Raw genomic sequence first — 15890 nt, 5'->3', positions numbered from 1 at the left:
TAAATCAGTAACACAAAGAAAAGAATCTTTAATATATCCATATGACTTTAATTTTCAAACCTGATTGGGCTAAATTAAAACTGATTCACTTCTTATAATGAAATGAAACATCCCTTTCCTGGTGTGTTAGCCTTGAGCAATGAATTGTGTAATAGGTCTTTGAAATGCCTCTAAACTAAATGTGTACTGATGGAGATGTTCCTATGAGATTATAGTCATATCCGCTCACATGATGCTTTTAACATCACCACTCAATGTAATGATTCATGGGAAGCCACAGAAACCAATCACAATTCTTGTTTTACTTCTGGCAAAGCGAAATGTGAAAGTTTTTGCCATTTGCAGGGTTTTTTGAATAGACACTGTTGAGTACTTTAGTAAATGTATGTGTAGCCTGCAGGCATGTCCCCGTCCTGACAAAGGAACTTTAGCTGTGGACCTGAACTCTTTTATTCCACTGGGTATTCCTTCATTCTCTTTTTTTGAATGCAGGTCTAAAAGTATTGCCTACAGGCGTCTGTCTTGTAGAGTAACAAAGAGAAGCACTTGTAAATGGAAAAGCTTTGCTTTAAGGTATACTGATAAAAGACTTGCACATACAGGCTGCTATGTCATTAAATATGACAGGTCAGTTCAGCTAAGTCTGTGCCAAAACTCTTTATTATGATGGCTGTTCTGGCAGATTGACTTTAAAGAGACATTGGCACCTTGCCTATGCAGGGTACAATGACCATGTCTGTGTAAAGAGGATGCCGTGAAACCCTGACAGTGTTATTTCCAGTGCTGCCTTTCTGCTGCCGTGTATAATACAATGCTTCTGGGGGGAAAAAATGCAGTTTCCTTCCTTTTACAATGTTTAGGTCTAGCAGCCAATCCCTAGGTCATATACTTTCACAAAGCGAAGGGAATGACATCTGTGCTCTACTCCCAGTAAACAGTGGGAATTTTAGTGCCAATTGCAATGGAGGCAGCAAAAATGGGGGGCCACTGGCAAGCTGGGTATTAAAAAGCTGGGGCAAGGAACATGGTCAAGGTGACAGTCCCTGTTTAAAAAAAACTTTTCACCAGTTATACATAACTTCCTTAAAACAATTTGCCATAATGCCTACATGTGATAGTGTAACTTAAACATGGGGAACCCCTTGAATTAACTTTCAGGTCTTTGGGGTACCCCTGCTATAATTATTATGTCCACAGCTCACAGTACATTAGTGGATTGGTCAGTAGGAAGAATGCCTCCTCCATTGTTTGTCATTGGGAAGAACGTTCGCTACAGATAGACAAAAAGATTCTGCAGATCCCTCGATCCCTCTGGAGCTTTCCTGGATTGCCTCCGACACAGCCCTGTAATCTGCCTTCAGTCCACCTTTTTATGTTAGGGTAAACTTTTGGTGATGTCTGGAATCCCCAGCAACATCTGGAGCAGCGGTCGCCAACCAGTGGTCCGCAAGAAAATTTTGGTGGTCTGCAGGTCTGGCCGGGGGAACGGATGGGCCAGGGCAGCGGACCATGTCCCCCCTATTGGTCACAGGCTCCTGGAAGGCTCTCACGTCGCAGGCTCAGACCTGCAATGGGACAGTGGTCAGGTTCTTGGTTCATGATGTCACTAAAGGGGAAGTTTCTTTTCCCTGCGCATCCGTCGGCCCAAAAAGGTTGGTGACCACTGATCTGGAATAACCCTGGTTGAGAAACACTGGGCTAGATGATGCTGGTTATCCTTAAGCTAGGGAATACCATGGGTTCTATTTGACTTGCAGCAATGACTAAAGAACAATGTTAGAATCTGACTGTATGCCATAAAATCAGAGCAAGCAACCTCAGTAGCATGTGTAAGACATGTGAAGGTAAAGCTTTAGTTTACCGTTAACATTTTTTTTACTGCGTTGTCTGTACACAAAGAGGGGGGGGGGGGGGGGTTCAGTTGTCACTTGGATAAGAGAAAAAGACTTCAATTAGAACAAGGCCGTTGGACCTAAATCTAAATTAGTCCTTAAATTTGAAACAAATTATAATTTAAGTATTATCCATTTTAGGTTTTGTTAATATAATTTCCCCAGAATGCACTGGCTACTTTTTTGCTACCTATGTGGACTTTCAATGCTAGCTGTGGCTCTTACTTTTTCCAATATATTTATGAGCAATCAGCACATTGACAGATGTTGTAACCCTTTTGCACAAAAAATGCTGTCTGTGTCTCTTTGGAGAGATCACTATCACTTCCTGACTGGGTGGCTATATTGGCCAGATTACCATTCAATGCTGGACTTGCAGTAAGTAAAAAACAAATTGTTAAAATATTTCACAGTTGTCATTCTGCTTCATTTAACAATAAGCAAGTAACTTGCATTAATAACATTAATTCTGCAGCCCAAATTCAATTCATATTGTTAGTCATTTATGACCACAGTCTTCAGTCTATTAGTGGGAGAGAATGGCCGGTGTAAAAAATAGGATGTGTCATTTAATGGAGTGCCGGGCCATGCAGTATAGTGTTTAATGGAGGCGGCTCTGTGTGTTTCCTGGCTGTTATCTTACCACAGGCAGTGTGTGTGCGCTGTAAAATCAGCCTCTTCATTTTCTGCTTGAAAAGATCATTGTTAAAAAAAATGTCACTGTTTAGAGGTCATGCTGATTTATTGGTAATTAAACGTGCAAGATCTCCATACATAGCACAAAATGGCAGCTCTTTGGCCATTTGTCTTGAGAGATTAGATGGTCTCTGCAGAGCGGAGCTGGAGTACTCTTTACACAACAAGAACACTTGACCTGAGGATGCTTGTATTTCAGATGGGGTTGATACCTACACATAACTGCACATTATGAATTCAACGCAGAAGAGCGCACAGATCAGCTATCCAGCAACATTTCCTAGAAGTGCTAATATAGTAGACATGGGCTTTGCAGAAAATTTACAATGGGGTGACAAGATCCCCAAGACCCAAGGTGCCTTGTTTTGAGTGTCTAGCTGGAGGAGGGCCTCGTTACCAGAGCTGGTTGGGTGTGAAAGGCAGCTGTGTAGTTACATCATGATTACGTTGGCTAATGTTGGTAATGTAAAAGCCATGCCATGGCACTGCATCAACACAACCAGCCTCAGCATCATTGAATAGCATTTACCAATGATGGTACACATGCCAGCAGCCATAGTGGCAAGCCATGCCAGCCTGCAACTTTGGTACCAGCTCCTGCTTGTAAAATGCTGCAATGCAGCAATGCCATGGCACGATATGCAAGAAATCAAGCTGAATTATTTTGGTAAAATTTTCCAAAAATATGATGTTACAGAAAAATTAAAAGGAAGCAAATGCCACCTTGTCCCATTTGCCTTCCTCATAGAACCCTATTACATTGGAGACTGTCTATGTCAAGTAAGTTTGTTAGACTTTACAAGCCCTACTTTATTATATTTATGGGCCATTCATAGTGATATGCACACATTTTTTTTTATGCGCTTTATTGCACTGCTCAAACTTTTTTTTAAGGTGGCTTCAACGCATGTCCACTTGGCAAAAACCCTACCTCTCATTTTTCCTACTGCATGTATTGTTCATTAATGCCTTGCGGCACACTGAAGGTGAGGTGCATTGAAACTGTGCATATACAACAAGTTGCTGTGGTGTTAACACACACAATACCATGTTAATGTGTGATAAAATGCACACGTCCAGGTGTAAAGCAGCCCCTATTTTCTGTATTTGTAACACAGCTTTTCACAATGTACATGTCTTCATTTAACAAAGTTCACCTATAATTTTTGCCTGCTTTCCCTGGTGTAACCTTACTGATTCTGCCCCTCTGCAGATTCATGCTTGCCACAATCCTGCACCTGTGGCTCCACGATTTCCAGTGTTAAAAGCCATATTTGTGCTGGCTGCATTTGCACATAGCCACCCTATAAACTTTTATGGGAACTTGTTCATACAATGAACCATCTGCCTTGGAGTTTAGTTTAGATCATCCAGCATGGTGTGTATGTAAGAAGAGATCCACTGATAATAGATGAAGGCTGGAAGATCTGACCATCAACAAATGAGTCATAGTAACATGCACATACATGATAAAAGCTGTCCCTGTAAAAAAAAAGAAATGTCCTCAAAACGTTGCCCCTTCAGATGTTTCTTCAAAACTGATAATAGTCCGAAGGGGTCAGGTCAGGTGTGTAAGGGGGATGGTGGAACAATTGGAAACCCAGGGTGTTCAATTTTGCAGCCACAACATTGGACATGTGGGCAGGTGCATTGTCCTGCAAAAAAAGGATCCGTTTGGTCAACTTTCTACGGTGTTTTGTCTTTATTGCCTCCTTCAGCTGGTCCAGGAGGTTAGCATAATATTCTGTCCGGTGATACTAGAGCCCTGAGGTAAGTAGTCCACCAGAAGAATACCGTCTTTGTTCCAGAAAAAAGACGCCATTACTTTTTTGGCAGATTTCTGGGTTCAGAACTTCTTCGGACACTTCTCCCCCAGTGTTTGTGACATCTCAGTGTGAATGTCCTTTTCTGATTTTCCCTGGGGAAACAAAAACTTCATGACGGCCTGTAACTCCAACGACATGAAACTTGCTTGTGCCTCTGCCATCACGGCTTCTCACTAAAAGAAAAACAGTTTTAGGAATCGCAAAGACCGAATATTTGCACAGTTACATACTAAGATATTAGGCTGTCATATGCCTCCACACACATTTGGAAGGGGGCAAAGACAGGAACTTCTCAGTACCCCCTTGTATAGCATAGACTTTGTGAAGAAAGATATATTTACTTACATTTGTCATCTAGGTCCATTGCCAGCTGTACTTCCAAGTTTAAGAATCTGAAGATGTGGCACCAAAGGTATGCAATGACCCTTACCTATCTTCTATTTCTCACTTCATCCCTGGTCCCTCTTCTTCATAACTAACGGATCTTGATGCTGCACAGTCAAAAGAAAGTGTCCATGCCATGCAAGCAGTGTGTGCACGGGGGGCAGGTTGATCCCAAAGATAAGCTTTATCCATTCCCACAAATGTACCTTTTGTCTGGAAATCCTCCTGAAAATAAGCAATTCACTTTATGTCACTACTGTGATGTTCACAGTTTTCCTTATGAGGAAGCATGGAGATATGAAAGCAAAGCCCAACCTCTACCAAGATGGTGCCCATCACAATGACAAACAGTGCAGAACAATTTATGGTAAATCCGTAATGGGAGCAATAACAGCTACAAAGGATCCACAAGCAATATAATGACTTTTTTCCATTGTCCTTTTCTTTCTTTCTGTCCTTTTTTTGGGGAATAGTTCAGTTCCTCCTAAAGTTTGCTGTGAAACTGACATTCCTGCTGTGCTTAAAAAGAAACATGGAGGCCCACAAGAAGAACAAATGAGTGTAGTGAGGAACACAAGAGACGCTCTTAGCACTATTAGGTTTCCAGCAGGCTTTAAACAAAGATATCTCCAATGTACAGGTGCATTTAGTTTCTAAAAAGCTTTGTTTTGGGGTGGCAAAAACTGAATTTGTATTGGTATGCAAGAACAGACACCACTAATGTTGGCTTTATATTGCCATTGTTTCCAAATGAAAAAAGGGCCATACAGACTTCTGATAGACATCAGATGGTTGTCGCTGGAAACGATCTATCGTGATTAATGATCCAGTGCTGTAAACACAGCATTCTGTTCAATAGACCCAAGATGGGGGAACAAGTGGGTGACACCGCGCTTTGCTCTCCTCCATAGGAGTTCACAACAACCATTTTTTCATCAATCCACCAGGGCGGATTGTTGAATGACATGAAGGGACCACTGTACACAGCCAACTTTCCCATTAATTAAAGGGGTGTATGTAGCTTTAGATCAGGAGTGATCAAGGTATATCCACAGATGAGCTTTGACAAGTCTTCATGTGTAAAATCTGCATAACATTAAATGTTGCTGAGTCAGTTTCCTGTTATACCACATTTTTCTACACACTCACACGAAACAAACAAGTTTGATCAGTCAGTTTTTGCTGAAAACATTGCACCTAGTTTATATTATCAGAAACTCAAGTTTTTTTCAATTCTGGGAGTTTCATCTTCTGCCAAAAATATTATTGGACAGTTAGAGCATGAACCGAGGAACACCCTAAGGCTGGTTATCTAAGTGTTCTAATAAAAATGTCCTCCGCTCTAAGCTCTGTTTTTCAATAAAACGTGTTTTTGTAGACTTCTGACTATAAAATATCTGGTTTGCCAAACTTCTGGCAGATCACAAAGAAAGATGAAATTTGTTGTATTTTAAAGGGAAACTATCAAGCTGTTGTAATACCAATATATGGGTTGCCAATGTGGACTGGCTGCCTGTTTGTCGTACTGATCCTTTGCTTTCAAATTTTCTGACCTACTATCTCTCAAAACATATGGATTGCTTTGACTTCCCTTGCCGCATTCTTGTTCTTGGTCAGTGACTCAGAAACAATAAAGCTCAGGATCAGACTGACATCCAGGCCACTGATATTTTCAGAAAGTCAGCATTGGCAGCCTACATATTTCTCTCCCTACAGGTTTTATTTAATTGAACACCATATTGGCGCTTGTTAATTCCGGATCCCGTAAAAAGATATTGATTGGCAAGAAAAATAGATTAGCATGAGTATACAGCCTGCAAGTGTTTCTGACCGCATGCTCCAGGCCTGGACAGGCAATCTGGTCTCTCTGTCATTTGACTGAAATCACAATATGTCCGATTAGTGGGATTTTTTTGGCAGTACACAGCAATGTCCTCAGCAATATGTGCTACAAATCCACATATATTATTAATAATATTATTTTATTATTATTATTATTATTTTTAATATTATTAATATAAAGTATTTATATAGTGCCAACATATTACGCAGCGCTGTACAAAATCTATTATTATTATTATTAATAATAATAATAATAATAATAATAATAATAAAAATATTAATAAACAGTATTTATAGTGCCAACATATTACGCAGTGCTGTACAATAAACAGGGGTTGCAAATAACAGACAGATACAGTGAGTGACACAGGAGGAGGAGAGGACCCTGCCCAGAAGAGCCTACAATCTAGGTGGGGGAAGTAATACACAATAGGAGGGGGATATGGAATGGTGAGTAAGGATTGAGACAGAAGAAGATGTATAGGTGAGTTTGAAAAATGGGTTTTCAGTCATCTTTTAAATGAGCAGAAAGCTAAACTGGATGAGGAAGACCATTCCAGAGAGTCGGGGCAGCTCCAGAAAAGTCTTGGAGTCCTGCATGTGATGAGGTTATCAGAGAGGAAGTCATTGGTATCCAGTACTGTGCCCATTGCCAATGGAGTGCCAAGGAGAGGTTGGTGACAACATCAATTCACATAATCAACACACCTGAACAGGATTCTTTATTATTTTAAGAAATAAATATTTCCACCAGTGTAGTTTAAAAATTATAGTCACATGGCTTAATTATGATTTGTATCTTTTTTAAATAGCTATATTGACACTAAAGACAGGTCAACACCTGCCTAGGTGTCGCACAATTTTGCATGGCAGAGCTGGTTTAAAGAGAACCAGGGTCTGCACATGTGAGAGCTGGCAGCAGTGAGCAGGTTTGGTATTGCTCACTGCAGCCCCTATTCATTCCCTATGGGGCTACCACATGGAGGCGCTATATCTTTCTTGCATGAGGAAGCGGTAAACACACCGCAACCTCACTGCTAGCGTGATTTCAGCCTAAACATGATTTCCCATTGTGTGATGTAGGTCCTTAGGTTTAGCAAACTTAGGTTACAGATAAAAAAGTCAATTGTTGGTCAGACTTGCAGGGCTGGGCTGTTTTTTTTTTTTTGCTTGTTCAGCAGGAAATGGATTTCAGTAAGATGAACCTATGAGCCTGTTTTACAAGGTTTTTCCATGGTTACAGGCATTTGTGTCCAAACAGTGCTCTATATTACCATAGATATATAATAAAGCTGCAAAACCTCCACACAATATTGCTTCTTTATTGTTCCGTCCTTGCTGACATAGAGAATGCCAGGAAAACATGAACATTTTTTTCTTAATGCTTTTTTTTTAAATGATTTAAATTGATTACAAATATTTGATGTACGGTTGATTTGCTTGACACGTAACACAAAACATGATTTAGATTTTAATGCCAAATTCATTTTAAACAAATATTCTGCTCAAATATCATTTGAAAATTGTACTTTTTCATTGTATTTTTTTTCATTTGTTTGACATTTTTGTTGTCAATCAACAATACTTATTTAGCATTCAAAAGAAGCATTACATTTCCTTTTCACCTCATTCACAGTACATGTTTGAAAAACATACCCCAAAACTGCTAAATTGCTGACTTCAAGGCCAATCTTGGATAAAACCAAAGAAGGGAAATAGCACATACAGTGGGGTTGATTTCCAATTGGAATGGTAACTCTTCATGAATATTAAAAATGAAAGTTAAACTAAACTTTTACATAAAAAAATCACACATACCTTTGCTGCAGATACCTCAATCCCACCAATGCTGTCCTTGCTTCAGTCCCGGTGGAATCCTTCTTTGTCCCACTGCGGAGAACATGTCGGGCACCGCCATTTTCTTCCTTCTTCTGGCTACTTTAACTTACCTTGCACTGCACATGCACAAGATCGGGTGGTGTAGCCTGCTGAAAATGGTAAAAAAAAGAGTGCCGCTCTCACTGCGAAAAAGCCCCTTCTGTGCCCGAAGCTTCCCATGATATGTGACTTATGTATCCCAGGAGGTTCTGCACTCCCATTCCGGCTTTACTGTCGGTAAAGGGAAGGGGCTTCCCCTCTTTTAGAAATAACAACCCATAATTTTTACTTTATATAAATAGGTTATCTACCCTTTAATATAACGTGAACATTTTGGTGATAGGTCTGCTTAAACTTTATTATAAGGAGCAACCCTGTTTACTGTAATCATATATTCCAAGTAATCATCCCTCTTTTTTTTTTTTCGCTAATCTAACAATCACTTTTCTAAGTAAACAGTCTCTATTCCCTTAGTAAATAAACTTTAATGTAACCAATATTTGTATTGAATTAAAAAAATAGTTTGAAAACTTTCACATTTTTGTGTCAATTCAATACAATCAAACAGCAATCACAAAGTGATACAATGTAAGAAATCATCAATACATAAACAAGTAAGGATCAACTCAAACCCTTGCAGAGATGCAACATGTACCTGCAGCTGTGATCACGACAGATTGGTCACTTTTGCTGCGGAGTTGCTGTTAGAAGATTCATGCCATAGCTGTGTACAAATTTGGTTACCTGTCATGCAGTTTGCTGCTCCTCAGTGCACAGCAGAAGTTTCTTCTGCCCCTGGGAGTGGCCAACCATGCAGTTTTGGAAAATTATCCTTTTGCATAATGTTGAAAATGTGATGATGGGTCCACTTTCACTGCTAATGCAATCCAGAAAAACTGCGGCTGTACTTCATTATGAACTTAATGTTAACTACATTACTTAATTGTAATAAATGAATTGTAGCCAGAATTAACAAGACTTTAATTGTGCTTTTAGGTCTGTGGGTTTGTAGCCTCTTCTCACATGATTCTGTGCAAACACTTTCCTGTTTAACTCTGCTCTACAAACTTTCTACCCCAATAACTGAAGGGAGGCTGCATTTGGCTTACACAGAGGGTGGTTTTTATCTCCATTTAACAGTCATTCCATTCCATGACCAAACAATGATTCTGCTCCTCACTTTTTTAGAGTTCAGGGGAGCCTGGAGCCCAAGTTTGGGCAGACGGCTGACATGACGGGGGGACAGGAGACCGGTGGAGCAAGGGGAAAGAGGCAGGGATTGGCTGATTAAAAAAGGGACAAGGTAGGGAACAGTTAAAGTGTACCTAAACTTAGAAATGTCACTTTACATAAAAGGATAGACAACACTTTTATGTATTGTAAATAATATGTTGTTTGTTTTTTTTTTTTAAGTGCAACACCCTTTTTTTTATATGCAGCATTGTTGCGGGGTGTCCAAACTTTTGCAAAGAGGCCCAGATTTGGTGAGGGGAAAATGTGTGGGGGCCGACCATTCAGCATGTACTTAGTGTGGGCGTGGTCTGCGCAGGTCCCGCTTAGCACACGCCGACCAGGGTGATGTGGGGGATTCCCTGTGCACAAAGTGCGGTGTTAGTGCGGGCTCCATGCGGAGCACGTGGTCCGTGCAGGTCTCGCACAGCTTATGCCCACTTTAATGAGGTAGAGGATTCCCTGTGCACACATGGGGACTCCCGTCCTGCCGATTATGACCGCCAAGTAGTGGGCCAATAATTGCAAGGCGGTTGATCAATGTGTATTTTTTACTGTGGTCAAGACTGCTGAATGGCAGCATATTATTTATTTCATGACAGAGGCTGCAGGCCAGTGCAAATCTGAACACGGGACTCCATTGGCCCCTGGGCCAGACTTTGGTCATACCTGGCCTAGGTGATTGTGAATGAATGGAGAGCATAGCCTCCCGGGATACCTATGTCACACATCCCGGGAGGCTCTTGGATGCTCCTTCTGTACATGCCCGAGCATGTGGGAAGGTCCCGTTGACGAGGGAGTGCTGAGGGAACTTACCCTCTTTAAAAATATATGGGTGGTTATGGGTGATGGTGGTCAGGGCTTTTTGTCTGGGGTTGATCTGTAGGAAGGTCCTCAGGGGACTGTCCTGAAGTGGGTGTTATTCACTGGTGTTTCAGGGTACCGCCATAGGTGTGGTGACTCCGGTGGAGCATTGAGAGAGGCTGTGTAGAGAGCAATGGAGCATTGAGAGAGGCAGAACGACAAGTGGTGAAGTTGGTGGGGGTGCTGGTGGGTCTGGTAACGTTCCCAAGGCGGTGTAGGGCAGCTGGGAACAAGGAAGTGACGGTGGAACCCCCAAAAAGTTGAAGATTAGTGATGGAGGTGCCCTGGAGGACCTACAGCCTACATGGCTGGTAAATAAGTCAGTTAATTTTTAATGTTAGTGTTGTTTTTAATGTGAATGATGTTATTGATTGATATTGTATATATTGTTATGGTTTCTTTTGTATTGCGATTTTGTAGTAAACGGCTGCCACAGCCATTTAAACTGCAAAAGTGAGTCTTGGTGTTTTTGGGGTAAAAAAGGGGTGTGTAGTGTAGTGGGGGAAGGTGTATCAGTTGGTTGGCAGCGGGGAGGGACCTCTGGGATCCCTAAGTCATTAATGAGACAAAAATCCCCACCCTGCCCCATGTACATCTCACATGCGCTCCCCACAACACAAAATCCATGATATGCTGCCTGCTATGTACAGGAGATGTTTCTAATAAATTGTTAATTAATTTTAATCTGTTAATTATATTTGGAGTAAACTAAATCTGTGTTTTCTTCAGAGCAGCATCCGAACTGAAGCTCATATTAATGCATTATGGAAAGTGACAATTTGAAATAATGAATATTTCCAAAACAACAATTAGAATTCGTGTTGTCTGAATTAAGGGAATGTAATGCTTGATGAATTAATTTATGGAGTCCCCAGAGAAATTCAGGACCTGATTATGAGCAGTTGTGGCTTTGTTACAGATTAGAGTCAGCTCTGTTTATGCTCCATTAATCACCGAATTATCGGTTTTCATATGAACCATTATATGGGCAATTCTAACTAATCACTGCATTAGGTCCATATCCTTGTGGATGATGCTTTTTATAACTGCATACAATTAAGGCATTGCATATGGTACGGCCGGGTGACACAAGTGATGAACTGATAAAGATATCTGTTTTCTATGGTTTGTAAAATACCTATTTCACCATCTTCTGTGTAATGGAGTTAAAGAGAGGAAAATGTGTTTATAGTTCCCTCCTAGAGTGACAACCATGGCTCCCTCCATAGATACAGTGGGATGAATGAGTGTATCCACCCTATGAAAGAAGTGCGTTATTCTCAGGAATACCAGGTACAAATAAACTTGTTTTTGAATAAGTGTCATTGGTGTCAGTTACCATGACTTGTTACTCATCTTATTCCTTCCTTTGATTCTCATTGGCCAGCTTTAGCGAAACCTAGGCAATAGTAAAGAGCTTCAGTTAGGTAATATGTAAGTAAAGCTGCGTACACACGGCAAATTTTTCTCGCCCGATAATCGGTATCGGCCAATTATCGGGCGAAAATCTGCCGTGTGTACAGTCGGTCGTCGTCCATCGTCCGACGACCGTCCTGGCGGATCCATGGACGATGGACGACGACCGATCCTAATGAAAGGGAAGGGGAGAGCGCGCAGCAGGGTGCCGCTCCGTCGCTCTCCCCCCTCCCCCTCCCCTCTCCATAGAGCATGAACGGTGCTGTATGTACAGCATCGTTCATGCATCGTGCAGTCTTTTCTCGTTGGAAAGGATCGTGAAAGATCCTTTCCAACGAGAAAAATTGCAGGTGTGTACGCAGCTTAAGACTTGCATTGGATCTATAGTTCCACTTTTAAGTTTGCATGATCAGGCTGGTTTTTATTGTATGAGATTAGAGACTATAGACATGCTATAGAAGATGGTCAGAGACTGCAGTAATACTACATAAAATGGTCAGAGGCTGCAGGAATCCTACAAAGAGATGGTCAGAGATTGCAGAAACCCTACATAAAATAGTCAGAGACGGCAAGAATCCTAGATGAGATGGACAGAGATGGAAGGAATCCTAGAAGAGATGGTCAGAGACTGCATGGATCCTATGAGAAATGGTCAGATATTTCAGGAATCCTACATAAAATGGTCAGAGACTGCAGGAATCCTAGAGGAGATAGTCAGAGACTGAAGGAATCCAACATAAATGGTCAGAGACTGCAGGAATACCACAGGACATGGTCAGAGACTGCATGAATGCTATGGGAGATGGTCAGAGACTGGAAGTATAATACATGAAGTGGTCAGAGATTGCAAGTATAGAACAGGAGATGGCCAGGGACTGAAGACCTACTACAGGAGATGATCAGAGACTGTAGATATAGTACAGAAGATGGTTGGAGACTATTGGCATTCTGCAGGAGATAGGCAGAGACTGTGAACATGCTATAAGATATAGTCAGAGAATGCAGGTATGCTACAAGAGGTCATCAGAGACTGAAATTCTTTTACAGGAGATGGTCAGAAACAGTGAACTGGCTATTAAGAAATGCTGGGGACTGTTCACATGTTTTATGACACTGTTATAAGAGACTGCTAGAGATCATTTTTTAATGGCCCCTTTATAAAGCAATTTGTTCACATCTTCGCTCCCCACTGCACAAAAAAATAATTAAATAGTGTGAAGGAAGTCACCTAAACCATTACATTACTAAAAGCCAATCAAAGGAATATTGTTTCTTTACTGGATTGAGTAATTACCAATACGGGATCCTAAAGGAGGAACAGTGGAGGCTAAATGTGCCCCCAAGGGCCAGAGGATTGGTATTAGGGCATATACAATATTGGCTCTGATCTCTGGGGGCCACAAATGTTCCTCTATAGAGTGCAGAGATTTGTAGCCCTTGTTATCCAGAAAAGTAGTGATTGATAAATATTCCTGAACACTGGATGTAGACTGCTTGCGTGCAGATGAAATCTTCTTATATACCATTGGATGGAATCTCACCCCAAATAACAGATCTTAACTTTGTTTTACAGTTTGCACTGATTTCCTCTTCTTTTAAATCTTGGCCCGCGTTCTTCTTGAATGAGTTCTTTAAATTCTGACACTGCACATGATGCTATGGCTGAGACAATATAACATATATTAGAAAAAGATATTTGGAGATTGCAGCTTTCTTTTGCTGACCCCGCGCTGTATCTAGGCAGCTCCTGATCTGGGCTGCAATCATCAGCTAATCCCAGACAGGGAACATCTGGAACATCTGCAATCAGGATTACACACACCAAAACTAATTGTGTTCTTGGTTTTTCTTCCGTGACACTATTTCTAGTAGCACAAATCATTTTAAATCCAGGGCCCCCACTGTCACGAGGCCCTAATTGGAAGAAAAGCAGAGGTTGCAGGGAGCTGGACTGTAGCAAATTTGGGGCTCCCTTTTCATTTTTGCCCGGAGCCCTATTTTTTTCAAATAGTTTAAAGCAAAATTATATTTCTACAATGAAAATGTGTGAACAGGCAGGGTTTTTTTTGCAGGCATTGTGCCTAATTTATTAAAGCTCTCCAAGGCTGGAGAGGATACACTTTCATCAGTGATCCTGGGTGATCCAGCAAAACTGGAATGGATCTGGTCCAGGATTCAAAACGTTTGCTAGCAAATAGCAAATGGTTTTGAAAAAATCCATTCCAGGTTTGCTGGATCACCTGGCTTCCCTGATGAAAGTGTATCCTCTCCAGCCTTGGAGAGCTTCAATAAATCAGGCCCAGTACCTGTATCTTCTGCAATAAAACATACTTACCTGCCTGTTTGCCATCTTTGTTTTTTGCTGGGACTTGCTGGGCCAATCAAGATGACCAAGATCAGAAACATGGACGAGGACTGAAGATGGTGGAGCCTGCCACAGAATAGGGACAGGTGATTGTATTTAAAAATCAGGCAGGTAAGATTATTTTATTGTAGAATGAATATCACTGTGATCAGTACTGAAAGGAGCCTGGAGCAGCGTATTCTCCAGGAAAGATAAGAATTCCACCCCCTCTGTTTATTATATATCCCATTCAGCAAGAATCTTACTATGAAATAAAAACACATGTACAGCTAGAACAATGTTTATTGATAAAAGCACAATGTACAGGACAGAGTAACTTTAGGCACTGAGAGCAAATTAAGAAATGTGGAAAGACACAATAATACCATTATCAACAGATTACAGCAAAATAATTAGAATTTTCACTTCTATTTCACCTTAGAATCGAATTCAAGGTCCTGTACTGTGCCTTTAAATCCCTCCATAGTTCTTGTCCCACTTTCCTTTTTGACTTGATAGAAAAATACTCCCCTAGCTGCTCTCTTCACTCCTCCAATTACCTACTAATGACTTCCTCACTCATAACCTCTTCACAAGCACGGCTCCAAGACTTTTCTAGAGCTGCCAAACTTTCTAGAATGTTCTTCCTCGACCTATCCGGCTTGCTCCATCTTTCTGCTCATTTAAAAGAGCACTCAAAACCTATTTAAAATTTGCCCTCCCATCTTCTTCTATCTTTTCACCCTCACTAGTCACCCACCATTCCAGAAGGCAAACAAAGTGTAGGGGATATACTAAATAAGAAAAAAACATCAGTTGAATTTTGTATGTGTTCTATTTACAAAGAAAAGGAATAATCACATTATACAGATAAGTTTGCAGATAACATCTCTACAAAAAAAACAAAAAACATTTTATCAAAGTGAAACATCAAAGCTAAACACTGGAATAAGGAAACTCCTAGATTGTAAGCTCTTCAGGGCAGGGTCTTCCCCTCCTGTGTCACTGTCTGTATCTGTCTGTCATTTGCTACCCCTATTTAATGTACAGCGCTCCGTAATATGTTGGCACTATATAAATCCTGTTTATTAATAATAATAATAATAATAATAAATAATAATAATTTAGAATTAGAACCCCGGTAAAGTGTTTCAGGGGATTCTGTCCTGTTGTTTTTCCCCCAGTGATCATTGCCAGTGATACAGAAAGTGATAGGAAATCTAAAATAGTGGAGTTGTCACTACCAGGTAGCAGCGGAGTGGAGATAAAGACTGAACGGGAACCCCGCAGCATCATGGAATACTTATGTCACATATCCCAGGAGGCTTCAGGATGCCCCTTCTGTGCATGCTGGATCCCAGGCATACGCATATAAAAAAAAGTGTTGATCTCACACATGCGCAGTGTGATCAGCATATTTTTATGTTTTCAGGATGAACTGTCCCCCCATATCGTGCTGTGGGACACTGCAAGATGGGTTTACATTAGCAGAAGAAGGAAAGAGATGGAAGAACATGG

General features: G+C 40.9%; 1 long non-coding RNA gene across 1 annotated transcript; it reads left to right on the top strand.

The window, feature by feature from the left end:
- The first annotated feature begins 2260 nt into the window (after window positions 1-2260).
- Window positions 2261-15890, top strand: LOC140329444 (uncharacterized). Its single transcript, XR_011920483.1, has 3 exons — window positions 2261-2270; window positions 4773-4826; window positions 15805-15890. It is a non-coding gene; the product is annotated as an uncharacterized lncRNA (long non-coding RNA).

The sequence above is a fragment of the Pyxicephalus adspersus genome, chromosome 4 (assembly GCF_032062135.1).
Source record: "Pyxicephalus adspersus chromosome 4, UCB_Pads_2.0, whole genome shotgun sequence".
Lineage (NCBI taxonomy): Eukaryota > Metazoa > Chordata > Amphibia > Anura > Pyxicephalidae > Pyxicephalus > Pyxicephalus adspersus.
The sequence above is the reverse complement of the archived record's forward strand: the minus strand, read 5'-3'. Positions and strand labels throughout refer to the sequence as shown.